The sequence below is a fragment of the Chamaea fasciata genome, unplaced genomic scaffold, assembly GCF_029207755.1.
Source record: "Chamaea fasciata isolate MVZ Bird 193981 ecotype frontalis unplaced genomic scaffold, bChaFas1.0.hap1 SCAF_10, whole genome shotgun sequence".
NCBI classification, from domain to species: Eukaryota; Metazoa; Chordata; class Aves; order Passeriformes; family Sylviidae; genus Chamaea; species Chamaea fasciata.
Window position 1 is genome coordinate 11,988,398 of NW_027094095.1, and position 18,572 is coordinate 12,006,969.

The window sequence follows — 18,572 nt, forward strand, 5'->3', positions numbered from 1 at the left end:
AGAATTTTACTTGAACTCATGAATGAGGAAGATTTCAGCACACATGCTAACAGAATATTCTGTCTGTGCATGAGTGAGTAAAAACCCAGCACAGTGAAACCCATGTTTTCAGTTATCATGTTTATAGGTAGCTCCAACATATGCAGTGGCTGTCTGTATGTAGACACTGAACAGCACATTGAAATGCCATGAAAAAATTGGGAGGTTTCGTCTCGCTGCATAAATAAGTTCAGTAAATCCAGGCCAAGCACAACTGATTTCTTGTCAAATGCAGAATTAGTTCCTAAGAAAACGATGAGGAGCCTGTAACTAACATGCATTATTCTCTAAAACTGTGATCATTTAATCAATAAATGGTAAAAACCATCTCAGAATATAAAAGAAATTGCACTGAATGAAGCTTGTGTGTATGCCTAATAAGAATGTGGGCGTCTACACACATATATATGGCAAGAAAACCTCTGCAGTTGTGACAATATTAGCAATATTTTTCCCACAATTTGTGAAATAGGCAGAAGTGGAATTGGGGAATGCAAAAGACTTTGTTTCATTCGAATGCAAAGGTGTGAAATTCTTTCCAGCTAAACATACGTGGCCACAATCAAAATATTTCAAATTGCCAGTCAGCTACGAATATCTTCATTATTTGGAAAAAAAATCTTAGAAATACAATATACACTTGCTGTGTGTTGAAGATCTCTACGTGGAACTCCACTGACTCATGAGATGTCACCTATATAGCATGGATGTCAGGTAAGAGGATATAAGGGCATGGGGAAAACAGAAGTAGTCAGGCTTCTCCTGAATGGTTACAGTTCGTGTTGCACAGCACATGACAAAGCTTCAAGTTTTTATAGCTTAAGTATCTTATTCATTTGAGTAACCAGTGAGTAATAACTGAGTTAAAGGCTTTGTCACTGAGGTTTCTTCCCCTGCCTGTCTTTCAATTAGAAGTACTTATTATACTTATTTTATTCTAATTTTTAGAATTTAATTTATCGTTACCGTTTACATTACTGCCAAATGGCTTTAAAATGTTTTGCTACCATGAATATTTGTCAGTGTTGATCAGACTTCTTCAGTGTTTTGAATCCACAAACATACCTGATACGAAAAACAGCTACTGCTTTTATAAATGAGATATTCATAATTTCTTTGTTTGGAAGTGACACTCATTCAACATTTGCTGTAGTAGTAAAACTATCTTAGGATACCGTCAAATCAAGACAAGGCAGATGCTTTGATAGCATGAAAATAAAACTGGTTTGCACTTATCTACCAAAGCACATTCTTTAGACAAAATAAATCACTGCAGACAAATACAAGCCTAAAGTGTATCCTGTGTAAAAATTATGGTCACAAAATGACAAACATTAAAACAAAGATCTCTGGTGCAAAGTTGAAACAAAGTTGTGATTAATTATATTGCCAGCAATACAAGGAAATAAACATTGACCAAGTGAGAGTGGTTTCTAAAGGCAGACATCTCCATCTTGACTTGTCTTAGAAATGCCTGTTAGAAGCAGAGTTGAAATGACACTTGCTTTTTTATCAAAGCAGTTTTATTAAGTTATCAGAGAGTAAATGAATAGGGGAGTAATGGAGATGCTGCATTCACTGAAAATTTCCAGTAGAATTTTTAGATTGTTTACCTACATGTAATTTCTGTTCTTTCTGCACAACCTGCAGTTCAAAGCCAAACCAGTTCTAATCAAATTGCAGGCAAAGTCTTCAGAATTTCTACAAGATGATGTAGCTATTACTCAGAGTTCTGCCCAGCACACAGCCAGAGAATGGATGGTGATTCCTCTCTCCTGCATATAGGCAGCAATTTATCCTAGCATCCACAGGGGTAAGCTTAGTTGATTATGTCTCTCCACTGAAAGTACAAAATCCTGTACAGAATATGTGGGGGTTTTTAACCATAGTATAAGAATAGCAGAGGTAGAAAGTTACTCTTTTTCACAGGTTGTGTCCGTGCTTTCTCATTTTTCATCTCTATTCTTAATCTAAAATCCTTGGATTTAATTAATAAAAAATTACGAGAAGAAACACATCTAACCTGTCAAAGGACACAAGGGAGAACTGAATTTTGGAATCATTACTCTCACATGATAGCCATTGTAGCTTTGGTAGAAACTACATGTGACTGTGTATTAAAATGGATGAAAACAAATCCAGATTTAGTTACCTACGAATTTATAGTTGAACTAATACCTTTCCGTTTTCCTTGGTTTCAGGAAATGAATGATTTAACCTTTCAGTGTTCTGATTTTGGTGGTTCCAATTTTATACTTCTACAAAAGAGGATGATTCCCAAAGTGAGGGGAAGAAATATTTCCCTATTATTTTTATTGCTTTGCTTATGAAGGAGCATCACTGAGTTGGTATGACCCTGATCATACTTTAGGGTAATCTCAGGAGAGCAATAAACTACATATCAGCTTTAGTTGCTCAAAAGGGACTACATGCCCCTATCATTCATATTCCACTTACAAAGCTGTAAGCTGCAGTGCCATTATTTCTCTCTGCCTGGAGAAAAATGAGCATTCTTACATGATCTGTCTTCTCTTTCCTTAACTAGGAAAAGAAGCAGTTATAACTACAGAGTTGTTGGGTTTTTTCCTACTGCCAACAGCAAGGTCAGGGTTTAGATGTAACCACTATCAATAAAAACTGGTTAAGCACAAAAAATGCTCAGATGCAAAACATGAAGTCACCACAAGGCCCTATGAATGATTGGGGGATGGGATGTGGTTCCCTAACTACGAGCAGCTACTGCCCTTAGCCGTGCCAGGAGGTGTTTCAGAGATGTACAAGGAGCTGGCAGGTGTGTGCAGCAGCTCTGGGAGCTTTACCTGGGGAGCAGAGCTGGGAGCTCCTGGGCCCTGCTGTGCTCTGCCTGGTGCAGCTCCCCAAGCTGAGGCACAGCTTCCCTGGCTGCAGCCAGCCTGTACCTGATGTCCTGGCTGCCACTGGAGCTGCCCTGCTCCCCTGGCCTGGGGAACTATGTCCTGCTGTCCCTCACCTCTTCTGTCCTGCTCCTGGCTCAATGGCACTCTGGGGAACACCCAGCTGCCACTGCTCCTGAGACATCTATGGCCAGTTCAGTCCTAGCCAAAGGGCTGGCAGGGGGCCTTGCCTGCACAGCAGCTTTTTCTGCTTCATGTGCAACAACAGGATTTTCTTGGAATTTCCCAAGAACTATGAAACAGACCTGCAACAAGTATTGCTTTTATAGAGCACAAAACCACAGGAAAAAGTCTGGAAAGCAAACCAAAGCAGGATCATGCAAAGGTCAGCAATTCAAATACATGATTATGAATTATATAAAAGGTTGAATGTTCCTGCATCCTTGGCTGCTAAGGTGTTTGATTTGGGATAATGTTATGGACACAAAAGAATGCAAAGAATTTTTCTTTGTTTACAGTGAAAATAGTTTCTCTTTTGGCTATTCTTCCCAGTGAACATTACACTGTAGACTTTCAAAATCCATGAAATAGTCCCAAACACTTGTTACTTTGACAGCAAAACCAGACAAGATAATTGCAACTGAAAATACTTCCTGTGTGCATTTGTCAAAAGAAAGGTCAAAAGATACCAGGACAGTGTTCTCCTACAGGAGATCAAATCACCAGTGTGCAAAGTTAATGGTGTAGAATCTCTCAGGAGATGAACATTCAGAATTTATGTGAACATTAGTTACAATGCAAAGGCAAAGGTAAAACATTTGCATAATTCCTACAACATGTATGAAGTGAGGGATGGGCCTTTTTGTTCAAATAACAATGCTGGCAATCAGGACATCTTTCTGAATCTACGCTGATTTATTGTTTTGAGCGTGGATGAAATGCTGCAGAGTGCTTTTGCTGAGCCAGCTTTAGAATGGGGATAAAAACACTTCCCTATAGGTGTCAAAGCTATTCAGAGTAAAACTTCTTATTGCTAGTGAACAATGGGGAAGTTGATGCCAAGGAAAGTCCAATGAGTTGCCTGTGCAAACAAAAGGAGGGAATGCAGGTCCTATGAATTCCTGCTCTATTTACTACATTGCACTGCTGATTAGATAAATGCAATAGCAGAGTTGATTATTGTTTCCAGGGGAGTTTGCTGACAGTCAGCTTTAAAAAGGTTTCTAAACTATGAAGTGTAAAAAAGGACTGCAATCTTGTGCAATTGTCATATGTGACTGCATAAGATGATTAAATACTCTGACAATCTCAAATACCAATGTTGTGTATCGTATCTCCTAATCTCACCTATCAGAACTTCAGCTGCTTCATATTCATTCATAAGGAACACAGAAAAAATTTGCAAATTTTTTAGTCCACTCTGCTTCATCTGACATATAAAAATATTACCTGTTATTGTCTATTTTTGTATTACAGTAAAATTAAAAAATGAATTCCACAGGCAGATTCTTATATCCTAATTCCTGTCTGAGATAGACCTGATGATAACATGCTCTCTTGTGAGTGGGATTTTAATTGGTGCAATGCTTTACTTTTCCACTCTTCATCAGAATACCCGTAAGATGATTCAAACAGCTGGCATGTAGCACTCTGCAAAAATAAGAACTAATAAATTAATGTATCAAATAATTAAAGCTATTAGTTGCTTCATGCTATTTTTCATCTACGATATTTATTGCTACACACAGACTTGCTTTGGGTTATCATGGTGCATTTGTCTTCATGACAGAGCAACCATTAGATGGGAAACCCCAGATAACAGATGCTCTCTTTCCAACACAATCTTCTTCAGGCTCATCAGTTTTTCTGCAGTATTTTACCCAGGTGTAACCAATGTCATAGTCTTAGCCAGTGCTTTTTTTACCTGAAAACATTTTAAAAACTGACTTATCACACAATTCAACAAAAATGTCTGAAAGACGTTCATTATTACACACCAACCAACAGAGCTGAAGCAGGCACACAGGCAACCTACAGATTTTTCACAATATTGATATGCAGGCTACCACTAAAAAGTTGTTGCAATAGTAACAGAATTATATTAATCTTGTTTAATCAACTTTAAAGCTTTGCTACAATGTAGAAAAAGATCTGAATAAACATAGACCTGTCTTAGAGAGTACACAGCATGGTTTGTTCAGGATAGTGTCTGAGAGGTTCTTTCTATCAGTATAACTAAAGATAATGTCTTAACCATGGATGTTGATTTTGCTTACTATGATGAAGTGTTAAGGTAATTAATATTATTAAAAATACCAGAATCTTTTAAAATATTCTAATAAGTAAGAGCTGTTTCCCTGTGAGCTTTATATGGTTCTAGCATTACTTTTCACATACTGATTAATGTACTTATATTTCTATTTATCAATTGTGATGCACAAATGTGTTAAAATTTAATTATTAAAAAAGACTGAAATAACCTAGGATCCTTCAGGAATAGATAACTGCCAAATGCAATTTCACTTCAAAGTAATTTCCTTATTTTCTTTAAAATTATTTTCTCCAGTTTTTACTTTGTCAAGTCATGCCAGGGTTGAAAAATACCAAGGATATCTCCATTAACTGATCAAATAAATAACTCCAGATAGTGTGTTAGGTATTTCTAAAGATATGTTGTATCAATAGCTTTAAATTTAATGATGGAGAGAAGTAGTTGTGTTACTTAAAACGTCTTCCACCTGCACTTAAGACTGAGAAACCAAGACCCTGGTCATTTTCTCCTGCTCCTGAGAGGCTGTGTGTACAGCAATGTCACAAACCTCTGCTTTGGAAAAGGAAGGGTCACACAAAAAATCTCAATTTTTATGAAAATGTACTTTTAGAATGTACTTTTAAAACATAGTGTCTGACTATATTTATTTTAGAACTCTCAGTGAAGAAGCAGACAAATTTTGGCACAACAGAACTGGGATGGTGATGAATCAGTATTTCCTGGCAAGTTTCTCTCATTGGGTCCAGTCCTGTCATCTGCCCCAGAGAACCCTCTACATTACATAATATGAACTCCCACAACTCCTGTCACATGTTTGTCCTTCTCTTCCAGCAGCCTTGGCAAGGAAGGCAATGGAAATCTGACTGATCAGATCCCACTCTGTATTCCTCGACATCGACTCCTGTGGCAGGCATTTGCAACACGCCTGTGCTGATGGCTGTGTGTGCTAGTGGAGGGCAAGGAAAGGCTGTCATTCCAGGTAGGATGAATTTTTGTAGGCCTGGAGCCTTGTGAGGGACAAACACTGGGGGTAAACAGCAATGGAGCCTCCTCCTGCTCCACGGAGCCCCAAGGCAAGCAGGGCTGGCAAGCATGGCCAGCCAGCACAGTGCCTGTTCAGGTTTCAAACAGGCCCCAGAGTGAAGTGAGGGCATGACAGCAGTGTGAAAGGCAAAGGTTTTCTGCTGTGAGACAGCATTTCTGAAGTGGTAACATGGCAGATCTGAGTGGGATGCTGGTTTTCTGAAGACTGCCAGAAAGCTACAGAATGAGTAGCTGTTTAGCTAAAACAGCAGGAGGAGTGCTAAAGGGAAGTAGTTGGAACTGGAACAGAGAGGTTTGGGCTAAAGCCAGGGCGGGTGGGAGTAGGTGAGGGAGGTGCTCAACACATCTTAGCTGGCTGAATGTTTTGTATTTGCAAAACACTCAGGGTCCTTCTAATGGTGCAGTGCAGCGTGGGCTGCAGCATCATCACTAAGTTGTCGTGTTCCCACTGAATAAAAGATATAACTGGAGTACACTTCTCTAAACGTCATTGCACTTTGTTTTAAATCAGTAATGGTTTAGCATGAACTAACAAAGCTCTCAGGTCATTGCAGAAAAATTATTGCAGTATGGCTTTGACAGGTGGTGTAAATCTCAACCCAAATTTTCATATTTTGCAGGAGTTATGCAGTGTACATGCCACCTTTCATATTTCTCCCCAGTTGTCTATCAAAGGACACATGTGTAAACACAATTGGAAACATTTCAAAGCATCCAGCTCAATTTTTGAGATGTTTATGATGCAGTAAGCTGTTGTAATCTGTCTCTAAGATATGTGGAATAGGATGCTCTCTCTGAGAGCGGAAGCCTCCTTGCAGAGAACTGTGCTCTGCTGCATAATGGCGACATAATGGAGCTGATTTAAGGATGCTGTACTTGCCCTCAATATGAATTTCCTTGCATTAACAGCCCCAGTTTAAATCTGATTGTGGGATTCTCCTGTTCCTGAAATCAGTAGGAAGTAAGTCAGGTGTTTGAATTTTGTGAGAGTAACTTGTGCTCCTTGGATGCTAGTCACTGCTTATTGCCTCACGATCAAAATGCAACTTCAGCTCTTCAAAGGAACAGCTACATATGATGAAACTCTCTTTACACTCCTTGGAAATGAAATTCTAAATTGTTCAAAGTAAGAGTCCTATTTCAAGGATCCTTTGGCTTAAAAAGGAAGTTGAATTCCCATTTAAAGTATGTGTATGATTCAGAGCTCAGTGGTGCAGCATCTCATTAACAGAACACCCTGCTGAACTGTCTGCCATGGACTGCTATTTCTATATTGAGGACACTGGAGTTTGTTCCTCCTGCACTTGTCAGCATATTTGGGGACTGGGTAGTGCATGTGGGGAGCAAACCTGGTAGCTCTTTATTTTAGCCCCTGTGTGCCCTTGGTCTGTAGCTGCTTGGTGCTGCTTCTTAAGGCTCACCTAAACACCTATTAAAGGGAGAATTCCTCCTCCAAAGAGATTATGACTGAACTCCTTATAACCTAGAAGTTTTGAAGGGCAAGAATAGATCGTTGGGTCTATTGGAAAAGGTTTCAAATTTAAGCAGGAAATAGAGCAAGAACATGGGCTAGTGTTGGATATTGGTTCCATGAGCTGGAGCAATGTTTTAGGTTATCCACAGAGAGATTTGTAAACCTGGAAAATACATATAAATGTATAAAAAGTGTGAAAGATTTGGAAAACTATTCCACTCAGTCTCTAGAAAGGGAATAAAGTGGGTAAATTGATCTACAGACAAGTGCAAATCAAAATATTGGCTCTAGATTCAGCCAGTGGCATCAGTGCAGTTGTTACTACATGGCTTTCCATGTCCATCTGAACAAAAAGACAGACAAGTCACTAGCAAGAAAAAAAAAGCATATAAAAAGTACCTGTCCAAGATATAGTTATAAAAATGCAACATAATTTTGGGTATAACACTTTAATCATCCTGAGCCTCAGCTACCTAATGTCATCAGTGATGTTAATGAATACAGTCCCTTTAATATTTCAAGTTGATTTCAGGTACAAGTAGTCTTCTATAGAAATTAATTACCAACAACTGCATTACAATCAAACTCTTCCCCCTTCTCTGTAACATCTTTAAACTTCCAGCACTGTCACTTCTCACCTGATGATTACAGGCAATAATTTTATTAACAATTTAATTATTCTCTTTAGAAGCCAAGGTAATTATAAGGAGCTTGGCTTCTACCAAAAGTATTTTTAAATGATTTTATTGTTGACTGTAGTCCAACAGGAGAGGAGAACAGACCATAATCAACAAAACCATATCTCAAAATTGTGCAGAGTTGGGAGAAATCAGAAGAGCAATGCTGTTAATATTTTACTGAACATCATGGTACTTTTGTATGGGCTATGAGTCCTCTCTAAGTTTATACTGACAGAATCCTGTAAAGCTCTGTTCACTTTCACAGTGAATTTGTGCTATAAAAGGTAGTAGTCAAAGATCTGGCAAAAAGCTGGACTGACATTTATGAGATCAAGCTTTTGTTCCTGATTTTATCATACCCATGTTCCTTGTCAAAATCTTTCCTTGCATGCTTAACCTGAAGAGGAATTTGAAATAGCTGGAAAGGCTCATCCATGTCTCAGGTGTATGGATCTGGGAGAAGATGATCATGCTTTTTACTGGAGAGAAATGCAAGAAAAAGCTAAAGGAGCAGGGTGTTTACAGGTAATTTGGTGAGCTGGTTGTATTTGAGATGCAGAGTAAAGTGAGTATCAAAAAAACCCCCAACAACAACTATTTAAAAGGATTCTTATAAAAATTACATTGTTAGCAGCAGATTAAAAAGACTTTCTAAGAAAATACATTTACAAAGGATAAAGAAAAATGGTGCAGTTATGCTGAAATGAAGGAAAAGAGGAAAGAGTACAATGTTCTCACAGCTGAGCTGTAAGAACAGGTTAAAGTTCCATAGTAGGCCAGAAATGATTGAGCAATTTAGTAAAGTCATACCAATTAGCCATTTATTTTTTTTCTAAACATAGGAAAAGTCAGACCTTCTAGAAGGGCTGTAGGGCAAATAAATGCTTTGTAAGGCATTATTAACTATTAACTATGGAAGAGCTTTGGAAGTTACCAGACTCCTGGCTATGGTGTTGGGGGCATGTTCCAGAGGTGTGTCTGAAAGTTTATACAAACCATTATTTAAAAATGGAAGGAGTCTGTTGCATCAGATCACCAGAAGCAAATATTTTTGGTCTGAGAATTTTTAAAATAATGCAGAAACAAATTTGTCACTGCTACTTGTGATTTTTATAATTTAATTTTTCTAATTGTCAGGATGGGTTTGATTAACTACAAAAAAAAGGTGACTTTTATAAAGATTTTCAAGGAGATGGAGGAACTAGAGACTGGCAAATAGAACTTCTGCAGCAGGCAAGTTAATGGAAATTGTGATGAAGAACAGAATTAGCAGTTAGATGAGTGACCATGAAGAGTATGAAAGAGAGAAATAAAAATGTACAAACCTAGTAGAAGATTTTTTTAAGGAACAGAGTAAGCATATGGATGCAAAAGATCAGATTGACAGTGTATCTTACTCTAAAAAAGTATTTTCCAAGATCCCTCAGTAAGGATCTTTTTTTCCCCCCCCCTTTTTTTTTTTAATGGAATAATCATAGCTTGAATAATAAGAAACAGGCTAAGAGTAGATGTCAGAAACTACTAATCAGTCTTATGCGGACTTACACATATAGAATTCTGCTAGAAGAGTGAGTGGAACATGGTGTATGTAATAAATTTCCTTAGACTACAAATGTATTGTGGCTATAAAGACTTTCAGAAGAATTTCTAAGGTGCAGGTGACAAATCAAGTGTTCAAGAGTAATGTATTCCTACAGATCCTTGGCTTTGCCATTTAGGAAAGGCACCTTAAGAGTAATTCAGGGTATTTTATTGAAAATGTTGACTTAATGCTCTTTATCAGTCAGAAAGGCAAAGAGATTATTGAATTTTTCAAGACAGGAAGAGGAGTGAAGTGGAAACACCACAATGTCACTATATAGCTTCATGATGTGCCCATCTCTTGAACACTGCATGAAGTCCTGATATTGAAAAGATATATATGTATGTAGTACTACCATAAAAGGTAGAATGAAAAGCTGCCACAACTATAAGCAGGCCAAATAAAAGAAGAGATTAAAGAGATTATGTTTCTTCAATGTAAGAAAGGGAAGAAAGATTGAAAGAAAATAAAATATACATCTGTAAAATCACTGATGTTATGGAAAAGGTGAATTGGAAATGATCATTCCTTCATTCTGTCTCAAGAACCAGGAAGGACCAACCAACCAGTTAAACAAAGACATTTTCTTGTTGTTGTTGTTGTTAACTTGTCCCCAGAACATTTGGATAACAGAAGTATGAATGTCTCAAGAAATTATTAGGCAAATTAGTGGATGAAAGACTCTCTGAGACCAATGAAATATGAAGATACTGATAAGTTCTTTGGCTGAGAAAATCTATAAGCTGCACCTTCCAGCAGCTGGATTCCTCTGGATTCCTCTGCTGTCCAAAGCTCATACAGCCTGCAACTGCCACATAGAGGGCACTGGTCCAACTCAGAACTGCTTTAGTTTCTACTGTGAGGTGTTCCATTGTCTACAAGCATGCAAGCATGAACATAAATAAACATGTGACTCACAGGAGTGAAAGGTTTTGATGACCAGCTCTAAAAAGAGCCAGGTAAAATGGTCAGAAAATAGGATGAATAGGAACTGGGAAATGTGAAAAGGCACTTCTGTTAAGTGCTTTAGTTAAGAGCTCAGATCTTGAAAGACCTTGATTGTATTCAGAATGTCTTTGCTGAAGTATTCATTTTATTGATACTAAATAATAACTCCCTTAGTTTGACTAGATATCCTTAAAACCTTCAGTCTGAATTTTTTTAACCCCACCTCTACAGGTTACTTATAACACTGTCAGTTAATCAAGACATCCAAAGTATTTTGAACAAGTATGTCAAGTATGTATGTAAGAAAGGTCTTGAATTCCTTAGCTGTTAGATCCTACAATACTCAGCTCTGTAGAACTACAAGTCTGACATTAGAAAAGCTGATTGCTTTAGAATTGCATCCATTCAGCATGTTTGGATGCAGAGCAGAAACACACCTTAACATCATGTGTGCCCCTCTACCTAAAGTAACTCTGAAATCCATCAAAACTACAAGCTAGTCTTTTAAAATTTAAATTTACAGGTGGTAAAATCACAGTATACCTACTTCCACAGCATCCATTTATTCACGTGTAATCAAGTTAAATTAATGTGTAATTAAAAGGCATTGTTTTACTTTTAATACCACTGGGAGAGCTTAACTTCTTTTAGTGGAGGCTGTCAGCACCTTGCAAGTTATAACCCATCAGCTCCTTCCAAAGGAAACTTTGGTTTCCATACTGTTGTGTTTGCACTTGTGTAAAGGAAGTTAAAGCAACAACTACTGAAGCCTTGATAATCAGCCCGTGCTGGTGCCAGCAATGCCACCAGTTGCAGCAGTGCCAAGATAGGAAACTTGGCTATCTTTATTTGCCTCAGGTCAGTAATTTTTATCTGCAGTTAAGTGGGATGGAGATTACTTACTCCTAAATGGTCCTTTTTAGGCCCCTTCATAAAAATGTCTTGTCTGGGTGTGTCTGTGCTGCTATTGATCTCTTTATTCTGTCCTCATAAAAAGGCAGTGAGCAGGCAAATTACACAGAAGTTATGGTCACTGAGCAGGCTTAAAAGGAAAGCTTGACAGATTTTTCAGAGGAAAAGAAGTCCTGCTCATCACTGTTCAAATGAACATTTAATAATTCATAACAACTGAGTTATAAGTTTCCTCTTCAATACGTTTCCAAATGTGAATAGATTAAATAGTAATTGCTATCAAGCTTTATGTTCTATTTCATGTACCTAATAAAAGTTTATCTAGTGGAGCTTACTTTGTATCTTTTTGATCTATTCCTAACTGACTGCAATATACTCTATTAAAATATTTATCATTGTGCTATCAAATATTAACCATTTTAAAATCATCTGACTGAAGAAAACAAATAATGTTATTTGCTTAAGTTTTTATGAATTTCCTGATATTTAGTTGTTCAGAACTCCCCCCTGATATAGCACTAAAAATACACAAGATGCTACAAATTGTATTCACTCTTTTTGAACTGGGCTGTTTTGGAAATGCACTCTGCTCACATCCATCACCACTGTCTGATTTGGCTCTGCATGCAGAATCCTAGTTTTGCTGTCTGAAAAGTTGTGATTCTGCTTCAGTACAAGAGCATATTAGAGAGTTGTTTTTTCTATAGGTTAGTGGATTTTTAAAAGTATTTTAGGACAGCACAGAATGCTGTTATTTTTTCTTTAAGGGTAACATTTTTAAGACGTTTCCCTAATTATCCACCTGCTCACCTATCTGAAATTATGTGGCTTTGTCAGGCAAAAATACTGGCAGGGTCCTAGAGTGTAGAATGATCTAGAGATGGGAAGTGGAGAATACTTCTCCCCCAGACGTGCCACGGTTGCATGGCAGCCCAGCCCAGCCTGACTGGCTGCCAGGCTTCCATCCCTCCCCAGCTGAGTGGGTTATGCTCTCCCAGGGTGCTCCTGCTTGTTCAACCAGTGGATGATTCATATCACAGAGCTAACATAGCAGAAAACTATTCTTTTTTGGTTAGTGTCCTGCTGAGTTAGATCTGAAATCATTCAGTGAAAGGTCAAACAAGTGCCTGAGAGATTGCTAGGGGTGTGGGACTAAATAGTGGGGAACTGGGAGAAGAGGGATTGCAGCAGTTGCAATTAGAGCAGTTTGGACAGCCATGAAATAGCAGCTTTGAAGCTGACACTTGGGCAAGATCAAGAGGAGAACAACCTCTTTGCTCCAGTCCAATCCCTCACGTTGCTGGGGAGAGATTGTTCTGTTAAAGGTCAGGTGTATAAATGTTGCTACTGAACCATTTCTTTTGGCTTTGGAGAAAGCAATTCCCGATCACCAGGTTATCAGAGTAAATCTCCTGAAGAGCTGCAGTCTGTCAGGAGCCTGGTGCCTCTCAATAACATGGTAACTATGCTAACTAGTTCCCTCTTTTGAGCCTCACTCTCTACTTGATATATTTACCTGTTATTTTCTTTCGTTTCTCCACACACAGATATTACCTAATTCACAACCCCATCCTGTTCACAGAGGCCTTCCAGCACAGAGACACTGAGATAACGTCCTTGAGCTCTCCCCAGTACCCTTTTAATCTATTGCTTCTGCAGGTTCTTCCATTTCCACAATCTCCCACGCACTTAGTAGGCAGCAGTGCTAAAAGAAGATTAAGGCATGGTCTCCAACCTAGACATGCTACAGGAAATATGCAGATCTGTATAACTCTTTGAGAGAGCATCTTACGTTTTCATCTCTGTGCTCTTCATAGAGGAGAGGTGCCTCACTTCGTAATTTCTGTTAATATAGAGTGTTTGTGTTCTGACATGTTTACTCTGACTAAAATACTTTCTCCTCAGAGAGAGATCAACCTTCCTTTCTCCTTTAAATCTAGCATCTCATTAAAAAATAATAACATTCCATGATATTCATACTTTGGTGAACAACTTCCTATGTATCCCAGTATCTGTATGATTATTCTGTGGGTTGTGTATTTTGGGAGGAATGCATTAATAAGCACATTTACATTGTTGTTTCTCAGGTTTAAAAGACCCCGGTTTTAAAAGAGTATCAGGATGGCATTACACCGGTAAGTCACCAGCATGCTTCCCCTGAGGCAAGCAGAACCAGTGCTTTGCATCCTCTGAGGATCAGGTCTGATAATGCTGTGATTTTGTTTGTATTCTTGCCTTGCTTGACTTACATCTGTTAACCATACTTTGCTGTGAGTTGCAGCAGTTGGATTCTGGATTAATGTAAAGAGAATTATTCTGGATTTAAATTCGGAGCCATTTGAAGGAGAGTCTGTTCCTCTTGCACCCAATCCCTTGTACACACACACACACAATTTCCTTAGTCTGTGTAGCAATCATGTAAAATAGGTATTTTGAAAGCAGTATTTTCTGTATAAAGACCAGGGGCAGATGACTGTTCCCCGAGGACCACAAGGCTCAGCCCCAGCAGTTTTTTATCCTTTTCAATAAATTCTATTTATATTTTACTTCCCTTCAGCTCCAAGTGTGGCTGTGTGCTTAATAGTACCAGCCTTGGCACCAAACCACACCAGAACTGAAAGTGTATACAGCATCTGTGCAGAGGGGAGTCCCACTGTATCCTGACCAGCTAACAGCATTAAAACTCCTATTGGTATAAAGATATAAAAATAGATAGGTGGATCTTCTAAGGCTCCCCACACAGGCAGTTGCAATGGTGAACTGGAAAGCAGGGCATCTTGATTCTGCGTTTCTATTTTTTTTTATTTTTTTTTTTGGTCTTGTCCCCTAGGCACAAGTTCAATGTGTAGGTATGAATACAGCTGTGTACAAATGTGTAAAAGATCACTAACCTCCACTGGGGAGACAATCCCATTTATATGTATTTAATCCATCTAGAAAGAAGTGCAGGGTGCATTTATTTGAAAAAAGATTTTTAAAGACTTGGATGGTATATGTCTTTTCCTTTTTTCTTGCTGAACAGTAAACCCAGTCTTCCAAAAGCAAATGTTAATATAAGTTTCAAGTTTACAATTTCCAGTTTAATTTTCTTTGGCAACTCAATCTGCATGACGATTTTGATCAAATGCCCCAGCTTCTAACATTTGTAACACATGATAAAAATCCACCCCCAAAAAGCTCACATTTAAATAATCATATAAGTTGTTAAATGCACACTGTGAGAGAATATGAATTATCTGACAAGCTGCAGAGTAATACAAGTTTAGTCTGGAAGACTGATACAAGCACTGAGTCCAATTAGAGCATTGAAGGTAAAAGTACAATCCTTTGCCTGCTTCTATTTAAATGAATGAAAAAGGGTAAAGTGAGGTACATTGTTCAGACCTTGATATAAGGCATCTGGCTGGAAACTCATTTGCTAATTGTTTAAGATTAGCACCATTGAACCAAGATGATTTAAAACAATGATTCATTATGGGGTGCCAGCTACCATTGGTAACTCTCAGTCTAGGCCTTTGTGGTGCTGTGGGTTCAGTGTGTTTACTTGTTATGAAGGGAGATAGAGAATAATATCAGTCATTGAACCTTCCCTCACCTTTTCCCCCATGAGGAACATGCCTAATGAAAATTCGAGCTGTGCTGCCAAACTGATATTGGCAAAAGAGCCACTTTTTCTTTGCCTGATTGGATAAATAAGCAGCTGGTTTTGGAATAAACGCTTCTGTGAGTGAAATTAAGATGTTCCTTTAAAATGCTGCTGTATGTATGCAATGGACTTTAGTCACCTGAAATGTCATGGCCAAGAAATACAGAAGATGCAAGACTGTGAGCAGTACGTGTAGAAAATCAAGTGAATGGTCCTACTTAATATTTTGGCCGTATTTAAAAGTTTTTGCCTTTTGATACAGGTTCCTTTTATCAAAAACCACTATGTTCAGTTTAAAAGTGGCCCAAATCAACTGTAGTTGCAGGTTAAATTTCTTGCCAGGCTTGGAGCTTTCCATTCTGTTTTTAATGTTCATTTTTAAAGGAAATCGTTCAGTTTTTATAAAACAGAAAAATCAAATATATGCTATGCTATGTGATTTCTCATGTTCCAGGAGTTCTGAAAGGGTTTCAGGACCAAACTGTTCTGTTGTGAGTTCATTCCCGGTGCTTTGATCTTGCTTGTGAGGAATCCATTGTGGGGCTGTGGCAGGGAGGCCCCGCTGAGCCCAGCACGCCCAAAGCCGGCGGCCGCGGGGGCTCTGGGGAGGGCTCAGGAGCCGCGCCAGCCACAGCCACGTCTATTGTGCCTCTTCTTCTGAGGGCAGCAAACCTTCCTGTACCAGCCAGACCCCGCTGACCGCTGTGTCTGCAGCACAAACCCTGAATGCAAGAAGATAACAGCTGCTATCACAGCGCTTTTTATCTGGGAGGCAAAGTCTAAAATTGCATCTGACCTCGGTGTGCGCGGAGACGCCAAGCGAGGAGCGCTCTGCCTGGATCCTCAGAGGGTTTAGATTAAATCACCAAGGGTGAGGTACCTAAATAAATAGTTTTGAGGATAATAGCTTCTGTTACTTCTACTTCGTGTGGTACAAAGTAGACTCCAAACTGTAATTTATCAAATGATATACTGTAGGCCTTAGAAAAACACAACTCGGCTTTTGTGTTTTTTCCCTAATAGGTTTACTAATATATAAAATTATGATAATCCATTTACTTATAGACTCATACATGTAATTAAACTAGTTATGGTATAGATTTAAATTTTTTATTTATAGGTCAAGCTTCTGTTTGCCCTAGGTCAATGGTTTTTAGCAACAAAGCTCCATAAGAATTGAATTTTTTAATAATGCCAATAGCCTATGTATAACAAAAAGCAAAGAAGCACATATTGGTCTGTCGAGTGAGTGTGTGTATCCATCTTTGCATATCTATGTTCCTGTACAGCACAGGCTTAGGGAAAAGCAGATCAAACCCACATGCTACATGTCCAGACAAATAATCTTTTTGAGCTTTGCCAAGGCAACAGAATGAGTTCTTATTTTTCTTGTATATTGGGGTCTGCTTGCTTGCCCGGTCATTTGTTTAGAATTCAATGGGAAAATAACAAAGCTAAAACTGACACAGTACAAAATTAAATTAATTGGAATTCTGTTCCTCCATGATAAGACTTGAAATGAGATTTAAATCAGTGTGTGGTTGGCAAAACATGGCAATTTGATGCCTGCTCCGTAAAACTGACAACCGCATCTAGTTGTTTTTCTTCTGAAATTGTTCAGATAATTTGTTCAAACTTGGAAAATATCTGACAGTTACACAATCAGACTGAGATTTGTTCAGAAAATTACAACATACCGAGGGAAACTCAATTAGTTTTGTCAGCAAATATAAAGGCACTAGCTTGCATTTCCAGAAAATGTCCAAAGCTTTTACAAATATTCTTGATTCAGCTAAAATCAAGCTAATTATATGCTGGGCTCAAAAAACTCCTCATTAAAAGAACATTATTTGTCTTATACTGTCCAAACCTGAAAAGATAGGAAATACTGAAATTAATAAGTAATTGCTTTGACAAACTGGTGTATGTATATTACTGTAAAATTTGCTCAACAGTCCTCCAGACTTTTTCAGTATCTCAGCTACCTGATATCTTTTTAAAACCCACTGTATGGACACAGTATTAAGTTTTCTTTATTCAGATTCTGTGCAGAGAACCACACTGGTTTCTGTTTTCAGTTTTTCCCCTTGTAGTTCAGGTCTGCAATATTTCAAATGCTTCACAAATTCCAGTGGTTATTTTGCCGGTATCTAGGATAAGGCACAGGGTGGTGACAACCTTCGTCTGCATATGGGGTGCAAGGCAGAGGGAGACCTCTTATTTCTGAGCGCGTTGTTTTGGGAGGTAACTAGGATCTCATTTGGTGAAGAATTAGTAATAAAGAACTTTGAAACTTGAAACATTACTTCACCTGCTCTCTGCTGCAACTCTAACTGCCCAGTAATTTTGTGAATCATAACTCAAGTAGAAGCAGCTGGAAAATGAGAACACAGTCAGCAACCACATGTGAAAAGTATGGTTTAAATGCCCTGCCAAATACAAACAGGAGCTTGCTGGTAGAGGCTGAGGAAGTCCAGTTTTCTCAGGTTGCACTGAGCAGTGTTACAGTGTTGCCCAGGCAAGCTTCTTTTCTCTTCATATACTATCTTTAATGCTAATTGGTTAATCATCACAATTATTTCCTGAAATTACTTATTGGCTTTCTTTCCAGATATAATCTGTTGAGATGTCACAAGTCCAGCTTTTCTGATTCAGAGGTACTCATCACTTGGAGAGGCAGCAGTAATCTCTAGCAGTATTGCTTTTCTTTTTTAATTTTTTAATTATTATATAAGATTTGCATTTGCTTTTGAGTATTTAGAGCATTTGTATGGCTATTGACCAATTTTATAATATTTGTCTAATTGGTCTCAGTAATTACATTTTCTTGTGTTTCTCAGTCTTAAGAATCAAAAGCAAGCTCAAGTAAAAATTTGTCTTTAATACGTGTGTGTTTAAGAATGCAGAAAGGCAGTGAGAGAAGGTGAAAGAAAAATGTGAGAGGACTCTCCAGAGTTTCTAGAAGTAGATGATCAAAACTGTTATAAAGAATAAATCTTAAGAATTTACTACAAGCAAAATCTGCAGTAAAAGTCTAATCCTGTATATACTGAAGTAATATTTTTTCTCACTTGTTTACAAGACCCGTTAACCAGAAGAGAG

The 18,572-nt window shown here is 38.2% G+C and overlaps 1 protein-coding gene and 1 long non-coding RNA gene across 10 annotated transcripts in view; one reads left to right on the forward strand and one right to left on the reverse strand.

Moving 5' to 3' along the window:
* Nucleotides 1-18,572, reverse strand: part of NTNG1 (netrin G1) — a 153,470-nt gene that overhangs the window by 7,840 nt on the left and 127,058 nt on the right. The gene's annotated exons all lie outside the window — the stretch shown is intronic.
* Nucleotides 6,094-18,572, forward strand: part of LOC136294529 (uncharacterized) — a 33,125-nt gene continuing 20,646 nt past the window's right edge. The window contains exons 1-2 of one of the 3 annotated variants that reach the window (XR_010722439.1): nt 6,094-6,163; nt 13,912-13,959. This is a non-coding gene — a long non-coding RNA (uncharacterized lncRNA). Of the gene's footprint in view, nt 6,164-13,911; nt 13,960-16,209; nt 16,347-18,572 lie in introns of those variants that run through there. The other 2 variants (XR_010722438.1, XR_010722440.1) reach the window with 2 other exon arrangements.